General features: G+C 34.7%; 1 protein-coding gene across 2 annotated transcripts in view; it reads right to left on the reverse strand.

Annotated features, from left to right (window-relative positions):
• LOC121737761 (complexin) overlaps positions 1-18,950 on the reverse strand; it is a 295,632-nt gene that overhangs the window by 232,799 nt on the left and 43,883 nt on the right. For both annotated transcript variants that reach the window (XM_042129452.1, XM_042129451.1), the window contains exon 2: positions 15,284-15,321. The gene's annotated coding sequence lies outside the window, so the exon portion shown is untranslated. The remainder of the gene's footprint in view (positions 1-15,283; positions 15,322-18,950) is intronic.

Genomic DNA, 18,950 nt, shown 5'->3' on the forward strand with positions numbered 1-18,950 from the left:
ATATCTCTGCAGAGAAAACTGAAGGAAATGCAAGTAAGTGGCTAAAGGATGATGGCATGGCTATGTACATCATAACCTCATCAATGGAATTAAATCAAATTACGTTAATAGAAAACTGTGACACCGCTGTCGAAATAATGACTAAATTAGAATCAATTTACGAACAAAAAAGTGAGTTGAACAAAATGTATATCCATGGAAGATTCTACCAATACAAAATGTCACCAAGTGATAGCGTAGCTCAACATATAGCTAAAGTTGAGAATCTTGCCAAACAGCTAAAGGAAAGCGGTGAAAGCATTAGTGACACTGCTATTATCACTAAAATTTTGGTCACTCTACCGCCCAAGTACAAATCACTTAGGCAAGCTTGGATGTCGCTGGATCCTAAACAGCAAACTTTGATCAACTTAACTGCACGTTTGCTTGATGAGGAGGCCAATAATATTGGAGAAGATGAGCAAGAAATGGCTTTTCTTATAGCTAAAAACAAGCCAAAGAAGGAATCGACAAGAAATGAACCAAATAGGATGAACAACAAAGAGAAACCCGCGAAGCATCGTTTTGAATGTTACAACTGTGGCAAAAGGGGACACTTTGCCAGAGAGTGTCGTGCACCAAAGAAAGTGCAGAAAGATAAGAATATGCTCGCATTTAATGTCGCTGAGGAATTGTGTGCTTGTAATGATACAGAAGAAGAAACCTGGATACTCGATAGTGGTGCTTCGGCCCACATGACCTATAGGAAAGAATTATTTGAAGAATACACTTGTATGCAGAAATCATTGACTTTGGGAAACAAAGAATCCATAGAAGTATGTGGACAAGGAAACATCTTAATAAAAAGACTTGTTAATGGACAGTGGGAGGAAAGCATATTAAAAGGAGTACTGCATGTACCTAACCTAAAAAGAAACTTATTTTCAGAAGGAGTAATAACTAGAAAGGGCTATTCTATAATAAAAAAGGACAAAATGGCCCTAATTTATAAAGATAATAAAGTTGTAATGTCTGGAAAACTCAAATCAAATAATTTATATGAATTAGACATTAAAACAATCATCCCGAACACATGCAATTTAGTACAAAAAACAAACAAAAGTGATCTGAAAAAGTGGCATGAGAGATTGGGGCACTTGAACATTCAAGAAATTAAAAAAATGAGTTTGAACAGAATAGTTGAAGGCTTAAACATTGAAAAAGGGAATGAAAATAATTTTATATGTGAAGCATGTGCTTATGGGAAGCAATCTCGTTTTCCTTTTCAGAAATCAATTCGGCCAGAACTACAACCGGGTGACCTAGTATATAGTGATGTCTGTGGTCCGATGAGCCATTCATCTGTTCAAGGTATGAGATATTTTTTATTATTCAGAGATGCAGCAACAAGCTACAGACATATTTACTTTATGAGAAATAAGAGTGATACTTTTGAATATTTTAAGAAATATAATGCTATTATAAAAAACAAATACATGCACAGTGTTAAAATCTTGCATACTGATAATGGACGTGAGTACATTAACAAAGCATTTAAAGATTACTTGGATAGAGAAGGGATTCTACATGAATGTACCGCTCCATATACCCCCGAGCAAAATGGTCGCGCTGAAAGGGATATTCGAACAATTGTTGAAAGTGCTCGATCAATGCTGTATGCACGCGATGTCTCTTTAGATTTATGGGCAGAAGCAGTAAATTGTGCAGATAAAACACCTTCAGAATTGTGGAATGGAGTCAAACCAATTTTGGAGCATGTAAGAGTATTTGGAAGTGAGGGATATATACATATTCCTGATCAATTGAGAACTAAATTAGATAAAAAGAGTGAAAAAATGATATTGGTTGGGTATGATAATACTAACTACAGAATGTACAATGTAAAGACAAAACAAATTAAAATATCAAGAAATGTTGTTTTTGATGAGAATAAATTTCCTGAAAAAAGACAAAATATAGCAAAGATTTTTGTAGATGAAAATAATGAAGACATTCAAAGTACTAACTCTGATGTCATACTGGAAGATAATTCTTCTCAGAGAGATGACACTTTAAATGAGACCTCGCTGAGTCAAGATAAAAGTATCCTCAGTTCTGATCATGATGATCCTGATTATGAGTCATCACAGATCATTGATGATTCTTTACATGAACCAATGAATTTGAGACCCAGGAGAAATTTGCATTTAGAAGCCAATTTAGTAGAATTTATGTTACCTTCATCTTTTAATGAGGCAATTAACAGTTTACAGAAGGAGGAATGGCTGCAAGCTATCAAAGAAGAATTAAGCGCACATGATGAAAATCAAACTTGGACCCCAGTGAAGCGAGCTGGACAGAGAACGCTTACAGCTAAGTGGGTATTCTCCATCAAAAGGGGTGATGATGGAAAGGTAAACCGTTACAAGGCTCGATTATGTGCAAGAGGGTTCAATCAAGTTCCTGGCGTTGATTATCAGCAAATATTCTCCCCTACTACACGGTATGATTCAATTAGAATAATTTTTAGTATCGCAGCTCAGTATAACTTAGAAATCCAACAATTTGACGTTAAAACTGCTTTTTTGAACGGGGACTTGGAAGAAGAAATTTATTTAGAAATTCCTGATGGGGTGAATATTAATAAAAGTAAAGTACTAAAGTTAAATAAATCACTCTATGGGTTAAAACAGGCGTCAAGGTGTTGGAACAAAAAGTTTACTGAATTTTTAAAATCTTATGGTTTTGTTCAGTCACAGGCTGACTACTGTGTATATACTAGAAATATAGACAGTATTAGAGTAATACTGATAATATATGTTGATGATGCTCTTATATTATCATCAAGTAAAAAGATAATTAAAGATATAATCAGTTTTCTTAAACAGGCGTTTAAAATTAAAGAATTAGATTTGTCATATTTTGTTGGCCTAGAAGTGTTAAAAACAGATAATTGTATATGTGTCCATCAGAGAGAATATATAGAACAAATTGTTAAAACTTTTAATATGACTGAATGTAATCCTGTGTCAACTCCGGCTGATCCAAATGTTGTTTTATGTAAAAATTCAGAGGAAACTGCTATAAAATTTCCATATAGGGAAGCAATAGGTTCTTTATTATTTCTAAGTTCAGTGTCAAGACCTGACATTTCATATGCAGTGAACATGTTAAGTCGTTATATAAATAACCCAAGTCAACAACATGTTAATGCATTGAAACGTGTTATTAGATATTTAGTAAATACAAAAAATGTATGTATACGGTATGGAGAAAGCAGTGGTCTTATTGGCTATTCAGATGCTGATTTTGCAGGAGATGTGGACACCCGAAAATCAACTAGTGGATACATATTTTTAATGAATGGAGGGCCTATTACATGGCTAAGCCAAAAGCAAAAAACCATTGCTCTCTCTACTACCGAAGCAGAATTTGTTGCAGCCTGCGAATCGGCAAAGGAAATATTATGGTTGCAACAACTATTATTAGACTTACATGAGAAATCTGATTGTATTAAGCTTTGTGTTGACAATCAAAGTGCAATCAAATTGATTAATAATCCAGTTTTTCACAAACGATCAAAACATATAGATGTCAAGTACAATTTTATTCGAGAAAAAGTGGAGAATGGTTTAATAAATATATCTTATGTCCCTAGCAGGAATCAGCTTGCTGATATATTAACAAAACCATTGCCCACACAACTTTTTGTTTTTCTAAGAGAACAAATGATGAATGATTTGTAATTTTTATTTGTTATTTTATGTTCAACCATAGAATAAGCTATGATGTAAAATTTTAGTGGGAGTATTAAGTTTAAGTTTGCATTAGAAAATTTTATTCTTGGCTGAATAGCCATTATGTCTTTGCCTCTGGTTTTGTGGAATAGTAAAAAAGTTAATGTCAATGTCTATGAGATGGCGTTTTTTCTGGCCCTTTTTTTTTTGATTTCTGATTTCTTACTGTGCAAATGTGAGTTACTTTAAATAAAACAATATTCAGTAGTTATTCTCAGTTTTATTGATATAAAAAGCCTTATTCCAAAATAAAGCATAAGTCGAAATAGAAAACTAGTGTCCGACCGTATCCGAATTATCACTCGAAACCGAACTTTCGACCTGACGAAAACTGGTGTGCTCAATACATCCCGTATACATAGCTTGTAGCGAATCACATATGCATATTGCATAAGTCGAAATTCAAAACTAGTGTCCGACCGTATCCGAATTATCAGTCGAAACCGAACTTTCGACCTGACGAAAACTGGTGTGCTCAATATATCCCGTATACATAGCTTGTAGTGAATCACATATGCATATTGCATAAGTCGAAATTGAAAACTAGTGTCCGACTGTATCCGAATTATCAGTCGAAACCGAACTTTCGACCTGACGAAAACTGGTGTGCTCAATACATCCCGTATACATAGCTTGTAGTGAATCACATATGCATATTGCATAAGTCGAAATAGAAAACTAGTGTCCGACCGTATCCGAATTATCACTCGAAACCGAACTTTCGACCTGACGAAAACTGGTGTGCTCAATACATCCCGTATACATAGCTTGTAGCGAATCACATATGCATATTGCATAAGTCGAAATTGAAAACTAGTGTCCGACCGTATCCGAATTATCAGTCGAAACCGAACTTTCGACCTGACGAAAACTGGTGTGCTCAATATATCCCGTATACATAGCTTGTAGTGAATCACATATGCATATTGCATAAGTCGAAATTGAAAACTAGTGTCCGACCGTATCCGAATTATCAGTCGAAACCGAACTTTCGACCTGACGACAACTGATGTGCTCAATACATCCCGTATACATAGCTTGTAGTGAATCACATATGCATATTGCATAAGTCGAAATTGAAAACTAGTGTCCGACCGTATCCGAATTATCAGTCGAAACCGAACTTTCGACCTGACGAAAACTGGTGTGCTCAATACACGCTGTATACATAGCTTGTGGTGAATCACATATGCATATTGCATAAGTCGAAATTGAAAACTAGTGTCCAACCGTATCCGAATTATCAGTCGAAACCGAACTTTCGACCTGACGAAAACCAGTATGCTCAATACACCCCGTATACATAGCTTGTAGTGAATCACATATGCATATTGCATAAGTCGAAATTGAAAACTAGTGTCCGAGCGTATCCGAATTATCAGTCGAAACCGAACTTTCGACCTGACGAAAACTGGTGTGCTCAATACATCCCGTATACATAGCTTGTAGTGAATCACATATGCATATTGCATAAGTCGAAATTGAAAACTAGTGTCCGACCGTATCCGAATTATCAGTCGAAACCGAACTTTCGACCTGACGAAAACCGGTATGCTCAATACACCCCGTATACATAGCTTGTAGTGAATCACATATGCATATTGCATAAGTCGAAATTGAAAACTAGTGTCCGACCGTATCCGAATTATCAGTCGAAACCGAACTTTCGACCTGACGAAAACCGGTATGCTCAATACACCCCGTATACATAGCTTGTAGTGAATCACATATGCATATTGCATAAGTCGAAATTGAAAACTAGTGTCCGACCGTATCCGAAATTATCAGTCGAAACCGAACTTTCGACCTGACGAAAACTGGTGTGCTCAATACATCCCGTATACATAGCTTGTAGTGAATCACATATGCATATTGCATAAGTCGAAATTGAAAACTAGTGTCCGACCGTATCCGAATTATCAGTCGAAACCGAACTTTCGACCTGACGAAAACTGGTGTGCTCAATACATCCCGTATACGTAGCTTGTAGTGAATCACATATGCATATTGCATAAGTCGAAATTCAAAACTAGTGTCCGACCGTATCCGAATTATCAGTCGAAACCGAACTTTCGACCTGACGAGAACTGGTGTGCTCAATACTTACTTACAAAAATATATATTACAGGTAGAGATAAAAGGTTTGTTTGCTTATACCTTAAGTAATATACCTTAATTCCAAAATCTGCCGTCGCTCTGCTGCAGTGCAGTGACGCATAGTGTCGCCTAGTGCGGTTTCATCATAATGCATTCGGATTTTTCGACCCCAAGCTCAATAACCGAACATATTGGCGTCTGTCATACCTCACACGTACCTCACAAGTCACAACTCACTATATACGTCTAATAAAATGATAATAGCACATATTTGAACTATGCTGCAAGGTGCGAGAACAAAATAAAAAATAACAATAAAATCATTTATTTGGCTTCTGCGACCCATAACATTACAATTTAAATTTTTTTGAAAATTTCGTTACATAATCATTATAGCTAAGTCATTACATTAAAAATACAATTCATTTAAAATATATGATTTCGCAATAAAAAATTAATATTAAAGTTAAAATTATGTTTATTTACTTAAATAAAATAATATAATAAAAATTGTCAAAAAAAAAAACAATTTAAAATAAAAATAAATCAAAATCACAGTTAATCACCATATCTTTGTAAGTCTTGTATAAATAAATTTAAAATCATTGTATGCAATAAATTACTATTTAAAGTTAAATTAAAAATTAAAAACTTATGAATTAAAAGACATTTAGCTATAAAAATTAAATTAAAATTGTAAAGTTAAAATCATGTGAGTATAAATAAAATAATACAATAAAAAATTAAATTGTCAAAGTAGATAAAATAAAATTAATCAAAGGTATTATAGATAATTTTATACTATAGCTCGTATAGGAGGCAAGTTTTTGTCGCTTCTAACAGTAAGTAGGTAAAGCATGATTTGTATGGGATCAAAGCAGTGGCAAAGGGGTATAAAGATTTATATATGGAGCCTGGCCGACCTACTGTCCGCCATTGTGTTTTTCCGCGTTCACGAATATTTAAAAAAATGGATAGCTGCAGCTAATATCAATACAAACAAAAAATATTCTTGGACAAAACCGCGTACAGTAGGTCGGCCAGGCTCCATATAAAAATCTTCATACCCCTTTCTTACTAAATCTTACTTATCAATTCTTACTATAATATTATAAACTAGCTGTTGCCCGCAACTTCGTTTGTTTTGTTTTTAAATTTAAAAGCTTTTTAAAACCCTAGTACCCCTTAAATCAAAATAACTAAAAACAGCTGTGCAGTGTGCATATAATATTTCATTATTTTAAATTAAACTTTATTTATGCCAAATTTTAAAACTTATTTAGCCCCCTATTACACAACTTTACCCATAAACTATAATTTATTATTGATACTAGGTTTATGCCTTATGGTCACGTGATACGTCACTCATCAGTCATCACGGCATAGATAAAGTGCTGAGTAGTGAGTTATATAAAAGCTTGTCTACGAAATCTTAATAGATATCTACGAAAGCTGTGCAGGTCGCTACGAAAACTGTGCAGGTGTCTACGAAAACTTTACAGATGTCTACGAAAACTATAAAGGTGTCTACGAAAACTGTGCAGATGTCTACGAAAACTGTACAGGTGTCTTCGAAAACTGTACAAGTGTCTACGAAAACTGTGCAGGTCGCTACGAAAACTGTACAGGTGTCTACAAAAACTGTACAGGAGTCTATGAAATCTTAATTGATGTCTACGAAAGCTGTGCAGGTCGCTACGAAAACTGTACAGGTGTCTACGAAGATTTGTGATCTATATTCTATATCTGTGCCAAATTTAATTAGTATCGATCCAGTAGTTTCGAAGCTTTTTCAATGGAAGCAAACATCTTCTGTTCTAAATGATGGCCGGCTTACATGATTCCAATCCAGTAATCTAATCCAGTGCTGGATTGATATTGAAATTTTATGTAAACTGATCTGGAATGCAATTCAGTGCTTTCCAGTAACCGTTTACATTATTGCAGTAGTAATCCAGCACTGGATTGGAATTTGGAATCATATAAACCTGCTATTATACTTGTAACTATTCAATTCTATTCAATTCAATTTGTTTATTTGCAAAATGTGAGTTAGTACAAGATGTTAGTAGATTTCACAATGGTATCATCACATTTGCCCAACTGGGCATGCAAATGTTTAGCTTATAAACTACAATATAATAATATGAAATATTACTATTCTTACAAATTAACAAAGTATTAAATATTATATATTCCAAATGTGTTAATTAAAAGAGGCTAATTTGTGCTGTATGGTTAACTTATTTAAATATTACCAATTGTCAATAATAATAAATAATTAGACATAACAAAATCTATTATTATTAATCATATTATAATTCATTATTTAATTGTATTTTATGGAGAATTATTATATTTTAAAAGTCAAATTATAGGTAAGTATGGATTTTATTATGTCAATTGTAGTCAATTTAATTACAATAATTATTAATTTTCAAAATATAAGAATAATATCATGTCATACAATTCATTAAAAAATATTTTCATTTAAAAAGTCATTTACAGTATAATAGCATTTGTCAATTAAGAATTTTTTTAGATTTCTTTTAAACATATTTAAGTTTTCAATTTTTTTTATTTCCGTAGGCAATATATTATAAATTAATGTTACGTGGTAGAGCCATGCTTCGGCACGAATGGGCCGGCTCGACCGGTGAAATACCACGTTCTCACAGAAAACCGGCGTGAAACAGCGCTTGCGCTGTGTTTCGCCGAGTGAGTGAGTTTAACGGAGGCCCAATCCCCTATCCTATTCCCTTCCCTACCCTCCCCTATTCCCTTCCCTTCCCTACCCTCCCCTATTACCCTATTCCCTCTTAAAATGTTACCATGCCTATTACTCCATTTTGCATAAATGTTGTATTACGGGTTATAGTCCCAACTCTTAATTTAAGTCTGTTGCTTTTAAGTTTTGGAAATATATTTATATTGGTTTTAACTAATAAGGCGCATTCAAGTATATACATGCTTGCGAGAGGGAGTATATTATATTTTTTAAAGTATGGTACACAACTTTCATTCTGTTTTATACGAAAGACGGCTCTGAGACATCTTTTTTGTGCCTTGAAAACAAGTTCCCTATTAGATGAATTACCCCAAAAGACAACACCGTATCTCAAAGAAGACATGTATGTGAGACATTATTCAGCATATAAAGAACGTATGCATATTGATGCAGCTTCTTACACAATGAGTCACAATGAGCTTTCCAATTAAGTTTGTCATCTAATATAATACCTAAAAAATTTGTAGTTTGAGTATCTTCTATCGGGATGTCTTGATATTCATATATTCATATAACTAGTAAGTAATATGTATGTTTCTCTGGATAGTTATTTTGTAGTTGTAACAAACTCTTTTCTTACAAGGTAACAATAATGCAAAGAACTTGTGTGATTGTCATACTTTGGACGCTGAAGTAAAACTTGTTTTATTATTGTACAGCTTAATGAAACAACTAGAACTCTTCCTATAATACTTCAGCATGAATAAGCTGGCTTGGACGGAGTACAATGACCTCCAAAAACAGGATAGAACAAAATGGCATATATTATTTTTTTATGAGTGAAAATGAAGTGTGAAGAAAACGCGTTACCACAGATTACCGAAAACGCACATGTTGCTCCTCAATCAGGCATAATCGTGAGCGGCATGGCATAACCCATACTAATATAATAAATGCGAAAGTGTGTCTGTCTTACCTCTTGACACCCAAAACGCTGAACCTATTTTGCTGGGAAAGGACATATACTTATTATCCTGGAAAAATGGGCGGCTCCCATACAACTAACGTGATTTTTTTGTCCTTTTTTGCTCGATATCAATAATGACAACAGGTAGGTACTTGAATTTTTCTCAAAGTCCTTAATTATATGTGTACTTTAATATTTAATAATAATAAATTTGTAACATAAAATAAAAAATTAAGAGGGGTCCCATATAAAAAAATACAAATTTTGGCATAATTTTGCTCTATAATGGTACGGAACCCTTCGTGCGCGAGTCCGATTCGCACTTGGCCGATTTTTTCTTTTTCTAACATGTACAGTGTACACCCAAAAGTTTTATCACATAGTTTTGTTACACCCTGTATATTGGGGCTCTTTACGACAATTTTTTTATATAAAAAAGCTAGAGAGACATACATCCATATAACATCAAAACAAACTAATTTACATTATAAAGTACATACGAAATTAATAATTACACACGAAATTGACTTTAATTATAAATTACACATTGACAAGTGACATGTTTCGAAATTAGAGGATCGAGAGCAAATTATCATTGATGAATTCGCTAATTTTGTTTGAAACGACAGGCAGGATGAGTTTGGAAAGAGATGGTATGATGTAGGAACGAGATAGAGTGAGACAGAGAATAACAAAAGGTGAACTTATTTAGCCGCGTCTATATTATCAATTTATAGTTTTGTTTGACACTATTACGCAATTAATGTTTTGTTTTGTTTCCATAAGTTTGACTGTATAATTATTTTGTCATGCTATGACAATAATAATGATATTTTCCTTGCTAGATGTTACTGGCATTTCAAGCGATATAATATTATAGTCTCTAGAACAGTACATTTTTTGGGACGATTTGACTATTTTATGCTTGGCAAGTGGCAACAAAGTGTGGACTATATATCGATTCAGGAGTTTGATCGTGAAGAAGTGACAAACAGACACACTTTTTACTATAGTAGATGACATGAGCATTTATTATAATAGTTGATAACGCCCGCAACTCTGTTGCGCCAAAAATCGTTTATCGTGCAGGAACCGTACATATTTTTATCGGTAAAAAAATATCCTATGTCTTTTCCCAGGAGTTACCAAATTTTATCAAAATCGGTTCTGCGGTTTAAGCGTGAAGAGGTAATACAAAGACAGACTGACACATAATCGCATTATAATATTATGCTTCGTGCGGATTATGTTCTACATGTTTATTTTCCGCGTTAGGACTAGGGACGCATAAGATCAGCGAGGGTTGTATTTACATTTAGTTGTGTGTTTGTCCACTAACTTATGTTATGCGGGTAGTTTAACGCTTAGATGTGGTTCTAGAAGGTAGTTCAGAGGTTTACTTGAGAAGGCCGTTCGAATAGTGAAGTTAATGTAAGTTATAAATTGTTCTAACACATAATCTTAGGTTACTTTATTATAAAGGCTGGTATTATACCTAAGTTAAAAAAGTATTATAGCAGCAAAATGTATGGTTTCCGCGATATAAGTATAATAATAAAATAATATCTATGCATGCTCTCTACTATTATAACATTTGCACGCTACTTATAGCAGAATGTTTGTACCATTTATAATATTGTAAGAACTTTTGTAACCTACATTCAAGGCAAATAAATGATTATGATTATGAATAGTTATGTAATTCTAGTAAAAGGGTTTGAGAAAAAAAAGATTAGAATCTTGTTTATGTATTCATTGGTATCGCAAATTATATAGAGAAGATCTGAAGTTCTCAAAAGTTTCAGAAGACACAAAAGAAAAGCACATAATTCTATATCAGGCTATCGAAGTTTTGCGAGCGATTTATGAACGTCATAATATGACACCTATGTCCTTTATATTGCCTTTACGTCTTATGTATTAAACCTTTTTATATGGGACCTAATCTAGAACTATCTACTATAACTATGTAGGTGTTGTGCCCTATATCCTAGCCCTTCGCGAACATCAAAGGGACTATGCAAATTCAAGGGCCGGCCCTTCGGTATGATAATTTCGGACAAGTGTTAGCCAACACAGAAATACCCCAAAAGTGTTGACGTTGTTTGAACGCGAATATCAAATACCTCTTAACATTTAAGGAATATTTATATAACTAGAAAAATATTTTGTGTATTCCTTAGTATGGAGCTATTTTGGCACAAATAGGCAGGCGTAATCGCGGTCTAATAGAAAACTGGCGTTCAAAATACACCTCATGTTGTATTTAGTATTTATACGAACGAATACGGTTCTAAGGCGGTTTGGAACTCTAAGGATTAGGAGCGCAACACTAGAGGAGTTTAACGTGTATGTTCTGATGGGTTATCGATATTAACATGCACGACGTCGAATTTCAAATTATATGTTACTTAGCTTAGATGCTTTAAGACATAATAAAGTGAAAAAAATTATGAAAAATATGTTATTTCTGAATCGGTTAAAATTAACACTTTTAGAACGTTTACATGAAGCCTACCACCATTTATTTGAAAATTTTAGACTGTAAAATTAGTGACGCCATTTTGGCTAAGCGCCCTACATCTATGTAATCAGGCTTAATTGAAAACATGAGTGAAAGAAGTGAAGAACCAGGTAAGTAACAGAAAAAAAATGCCGTTTTCTGCATAAATGTAGGCTTTAGGGCCTGGAAAATGATAAAAAAATGTATAGCCATATTATTATAGTAGCCAGATAATAAAGCAGGCAAGTGACAAGGTTTGTTCAAATTATAAAGGAAAAAAATGGGGAAATGTCCTTATGTTATAAAGACGTATGACGTCTTCAATTTTCCCACAAATTTTATCTAACTCATAGTATAAAAGATGTTAAGACTTTATTAAAGTTTTCCACATAGAACTGCTCGTAAAGAATCAGCAAAAGTGCTAGCATTAAACAGGATTACGTCAACAAAAGTCTGGGCCGAAAACGATAAAACTCCGCACGTGGATCGCGCCAGCACGTCCGCCATCACAATAAAATGGGGAACCTTTGTCAAATATATTATTTTCTATTATATAATGTATAAGTCATAGAAATTGCTTTTTATACAGTATAGGAATGGGTGAGGATTTGGGTTACCTGCGTAAGGATGTTATTATTTTCGAATTATGGACTTTAATATTATTATAGTTGTCAAGAAAATATTATACAAACTAGAAGTTGCTCGTAAATTCTTTTCTAGTGCGGCGACCGTACACTTTGCCATAGTGAAAATCTCTACTTCCTTTAACATTTTAATTCGTCTATAATGAACTACAAGGAAAGGGTGCATTAAAGTAGCTTTCGGATCAAGGCGACCGCGACGCGAGACCGCGACGCGAGACCGAGACGCGAGACCGAGACGCGAGACCGCGACGCGAGACCGCGACGCGAGACCGCGACGCGAGACCGAGACGCGAGTCCGCGACCCACTGCTTTTAGGAAGTCTTGATCCGAATGCTACCTTAAGACGAACGTAATGGTACATTTAAGCTCAAATACGATATTATGCTCTTTACTCTCTTTGGCTCTAGAACCTGCCAAAGATAATATATACATACGCTTAAAAAAAACCCTCTTTCTACCGCAGTCGAGTAAGAAACAGAAATCGAACCGACTACAACGAAGCAGAAAACGAGTAAATATTATTTAACTTTCTTTCACAAGTCGGTTAAAACCATACAAGTTGAACAACCTCAATATAACGTAAACCGACGTCTGCCGTATTTACTTGTAGTACGTTATACACTGCTGTGTGTGTACGGCGCTCGCGAGTCGTGCCGGTCGCGACGGATCGATGGAGCGGGCAGCGCGCCAAAATCTCGTGGCGCCCCGCCAACAGATATCACCGAGTTTTGACTATTACATTTTAATGTCGAACGATTGAGAGCAGACACCCAATTCTCGTATTTAACTTAGACTTAAAATTACTGTCATTTAATTATAAGCGAATCGTCTTGAGGTTGTCTTGATATTGGAAACAGATTTGGATTTGTAACCATGATTATAAATGACGTTCGTTAACTACATATTTGGTTAAGTGGGTTAAACCAGAGGCGAGGTTATAGTTACAGTTATGCTCAAAGTTATGGTTATAGTTAAGGCTAACTTAACTTTAACCTTAACTTTGACCACAAAATTTGACAGATGTCTACTGCGTTTATTTTTTTAATTAAAGCTATAGTTAATGGGATTGAGAGTATAAATAATTGAATTATCCGCAAAAATCGACAGCAAAAAATATTTGTTATAAAAACACTGCCATAGTAAATTTTCACGAAAAAAATAGATATAAGTATGAGCGGTAAGCGATTATAGTTATCGTTAAATATGGCGTCCTTAACCAAATATTTGACATTTTGCACTGTAGTTATAATTAAAGTTATAGTTAAAGTTACAGTTACGGTTAAAGTAAGTCGGTGCAACCCACAGTAAGTGATACACTTGTTTTCGACAGCGAGATTTTGTTATTTACTAGACAATTCCCGCAACTCCGTTGTGCCGAAAATCGTTTATCGCGCGGAAAATATCCTATGTCCTGTCCTGACTATCAGAGTATCTCCATACCAAATTCCATCTCAATCCGTTCAGCCGTTTAGTCATCAAGAGATTACAGACAGACAGACGGACACTATTTCGCATTTATAACATTTTACACTTATACTTTATTTCCATCATCATCATCATAATAAAGACTGAATATTATGCCCCATCTCACGTTCTCGTCTAAAACTTATCTATATAAATAAAGCAAATTTTTAATTTTGTTAGTCTCGCTAAAACTCGAGAACGACTGAATAGATTTGGCGAATTTTGGTCTTGAAATGTTTGAAGTCCAGTGAAGGTTTATATTAAGAGGCAGCAAGTGATACCAAGTTCACCGGGTTACCTAGTATAAAATATAAGTTTCACATCCGCAATTCCTACGGATTACCGGTTTTACCTTATCCGTAAATAAAATATGACTTTCATAAAGAAACCAAAAAGGCCGAAATCTCACCACGTCCTGCCAGGCGGAATAACCGAAAAAGGTCAGGGTTTAATGACCTGGCAGGCGCAGCTGGCGTGCCATTAACTTGGCACGGACTTGGCCGAAGTCTTGAGGAAAAATTCTAATGATTTATACCAAGTTATAATTTAAAGTTATTACGTTTTTTGCGTGTTAAAGTTTTAAATGCCAATCTTATGCATTTTTACTGGCATTTTAATGTCCCATTTATGAGAGTTAGTATAATCTAATGTCATAAAATTATGATATTATTACTCATAAGTCATTACTTTAACCATAAATAAAGTTCAATGTTGTTTAAACGTACTTTTTACGTTCAAACAACATTGAACTTTATTAACCACCAAGTAGATATGATTCTTTGAAAGTGTTGGGCTAGCAGTTGAGTTTTCAAATTTCGTCAATGAAAAATTTTTCCTTCAGGCAGTGAATAAAGTTGTTTTTTTTATTGTTTTATTAAAAATCCAATTCTGCGTCACGACACTTTTTTAATTATTACCGCTAGCAAACGAGCAAACGGGTCACCTGATGGAAAGCAACTACCGTCGCCCATGGACGCACGTAACAACAGAAAAGTTGTGCGTGGCCGGCCATTGATGGCAGGTGGTTTTTAGAGTAGACGAGTAGAGATAATATTTGAAAGTTATTGTTATTATCGAGAAAAAAAACATGTTACTCCATCTTACCTTATTATTATCTAGTGAAGAAACTCCCAAAGAGGTGACTGCAACAAAAGAAAAATACTTTAATATTTAGTTACATCGTTAAAAAAAGAAAGAAAGTTACATTTATACAGGGTGTAACAAAAATAAGTGATAATACTTTAGGGTGTGTATGTGTTCCGTGTAGAGAGTTCACTGTGAAAGTATTATCACTTATTTTTGTTACACACTGTAGATAAAAGTAAAAAAAAAAATCGGGTTGCACTCCGAGAGTGTCAGTATAACTGAAAACAATACAGCATAGCAGGTATAGATCCAGAGAATACCTAAAATGTCACAAACAGACAAATTCATAATATGTATGTATAGAAGAAAGCTCATACTATATTTCTCAATGTTCTTAAAGAATAACTAAAAATTTCTTGCATCTTTAAAATCTAGTTTAGAATGTGCACGTTCAATATTTCACCTCAACGACCTAACTTAGGTCACAAGTCAGGCGATATTGGACCTAGGTAATCCGGCTGAGACCTAAAATTGTGAAGCATAAATTTCTAGCATCCTGACTTATAGCTCGTATGCTCTGCTTGTATTGGCTTAAAATGGAAAAGCTGCTTTATATAAAACTAAATGTTTTAAGCGATACCATATGTACCATAAAATTAAGGATGTTCCGTAGATTTTGATAACAGGAACATAATATGTTTTCATGCTTTCCGTTTATTTTTATTTTTTAAGAATTTTAACTTAGAAGTATATTTATACTAGCTATATTGCCTGTGCTGGCATTAGAATTTTCAAAATTTTCCGATGATATTTTGCAAAATCTATACATTATACTTACAAAAGAAAATGTAGCTTTCTATTGGTACTTTAAAATCAGTTTTGATGGCCCAGATATAGTGAAACAGCAATCAAACGTTAGCAGTGACAAGTTACAAAATTACCATGCCTAAGATATAGAATATCAAATATAATTCTACTGTACATAAGTCATGGTTCGTCGCGCTTCCATCAATCAAAGTGTTTGACGGCGGCTGCCGCGGGCGAAGTGCTGACGACGCAAAATATCTTTCCACGTCAGTGACACATTCAAATTTATTTTAAGGGCATATTCCGAAATTTCTACCATTGAAAATTCAATATCGCCTACGCCCTAAACTATATGTTTTAGGCTAAGCCCAAGCCTTCCACTCTCTCTCTTTCTCTCTCTCTCTCTCTCTCTCTACTTGATTAACCCATTTAGACCCAAATGAAACTGAGCCATGGAAAATATGAATTTTCTTTATTAATTTATAGAAACCAATAAAATTATTAGGAAAACACAAAAAAACTTAAATTTTTTTGAATTCTTATATTTAAAAAATTGCCGTCCTCAAATGGGGCCAATGGGATCATACGGTGTTAAATAATTATATAAATTTTCGATACATATTTTATGAATGTACCGTGTTTTCACACATTTCTCAAATTGTCTTTGACCTTTTTCAAGACGTAATGCTAGCCCATCAGAACAACGCGATTGTTGCGACAGTTTTTCGGGAAATTGACCCTTCATGCTGCAGGTTTGGCAGTACAGATATGTATTGCTGCTTGCTTGTATGTCTCAAGTAATGACGACCAAATGCCGCCGAAATTGGAGCTGATTCAATTCTTGTTTTTATTACTTTGATGATGCGGCCGCCATGCGTTTGCCACTGCTACATCCAACATGTGCGTAAACAGTACCTACCAGTTACCACCAACTTTTGTTTCGTATGTTTGTGCGAGAAAATCGATTGACCAGTTGACTTGACCCCACGCATATCCTTGTTATAACTTAGATAAAAATGTAAGAAGCTAACGTCCACATTCCTTCAACAGTAATACATCTGTTTACTTTTCCCAGAAGAAAAACGCTGTAATTGCTTCCGCCGATTGCATAGACATTATAATCCAGCCGATGTAAAACAAATTCTGATTTAGTTGGTCGAAACGGTAGTCAAACTCGTCGTTTTCTTTTTTTTTCATATCCTTGACGGATACGAGAGGACACTTTTCTGTACTGCCTTGGCAAACAGTATCAGTTGCACAATAGCCAAGCCAATATACCCCTTGGAATAGTGAAAAACTGGTAAAGAGATACATGGTTGCGAAGGAAAATAGGAATAAATATATGTACATATCTTTCCACTGTCATCTTCTATCATAGCAACTTCCTGAACTCCATAGTATTTATCATAGCTATTGAATACCCTTCAGTTCATTGATTATACGACATTGATCGGTGGACAAAAATTGGAATAATTTACATCCAATGTGCCCATTGGCCCCAAATAGGGACACTTGTATAACACTACTCCTAATCTTATAAAGACTAAAGCTTTTCACACTAATATGTATATTTTTTATAGGTTATAGTGTAATGAGCTCTTTCAAGTAAAAAAATATAAATGCTTAAAAGAAAAACTTAAAAATAAAAAATACTAACTTGGCGTCATTTCGGATGTTAGAAACAGCTTCAGAAAAATCGTTATAAAACACTGTAAACTATTTTAATATTATTTGTTCCTTCTACGAATAAAAAATACACTTTTAGCAAATTGACACTTACAATAAAAATAAGTATAAACTTGAAAGACAAAAAATTTAGGTAATTTTAACAGTGTCCTCGTTTGGGCACGGCGGGTCTATATGAGTTAAAATGTCATCAAAATAGTCATAACAAAGTAATTTTAATACGTGGGATAGCCATGCTTCGGCACGAATGGGCCGACTCGACCGGAGAAATACCACGTTCTCACAGAAAACCGGCGTGAAACAGCGCTTGCGCTGTGTTTCGCCGAATGAGTGAATTTAATGGAGGCTCAATTCCCTTCCTTATCCTCTCCTATTCCCTTCCCTTCCCACCCCTACCCACCCCTATTACCCTATTCCCTCTTAAAAGGCCGGCAACGCACCTGCAGCTCTCCTGATGCTGCGAGTGTCCATGGGCGACGGTAGTTGCTTTCCATCAGGTGACCACTGACCCGTTTGCTCGTTTGCCCCCTTATTTCATAAAAAAAAACTTGGAATCGCTATGCGCTGATTCAAAGATTCTGAAATTACATAATATGAATTATTTCTTTAACAACACATGTCCATAACACCATAAGGTCTACAAAAAGCACTGCACCCTTTAAAACATACAAATTGTACAATTTCCCACATTCCCGCCATACGTAGAGCTACGCCGCCCTTCATAGCGCTACGCCGCCCTTAGTAGCGCTACGCCGCTCTACGTAGCGCTACTCTGCCCTACGTAGCGTTTAATTTGAGCGAAAATCTCCACATTGTTGAGGTCCGGGCTTATATTAGCGGAATATTTCGGCGCGAGTTATTCCGCCCGCGGTCTCGAGGTATGTGATTCGATTATAATTATTAAACCGAAAATTATCGAGAAATGTGAATTTCAGTCAAATATTTGAATATTAACTGTTACATGAAATATTTTCAGTCGCAAATAATATTTGTTTCGGAAATATTAACATAATACTTTGTTTGTGTACGATTTTATATATTTTGTAATATTTTCTTAATAAAAAAAGCCTTAAGCAATATGGTACTGGCAGTGTTACGTATAACCCTTAGCTTAGTAGCTACAAGATAACGCCGTAATATATTATCTACAAGATACTGCTACGCCGTAGCACATCTACGAGATACTGCTACG

Source organism: Aricia agestis, chromosome 21 (assembly GCF_905147365.1).
Source record: "Aricia agestis chromosome 21, ilAriAges1.1, whole genome shotgun sequence".
Taxonomy (NCBI): Eukaryota; Metazoa; Arthropoda; class Insecta; order Lepidoptera; family Lycaenidae; genus Aricia; species Aricia agestis.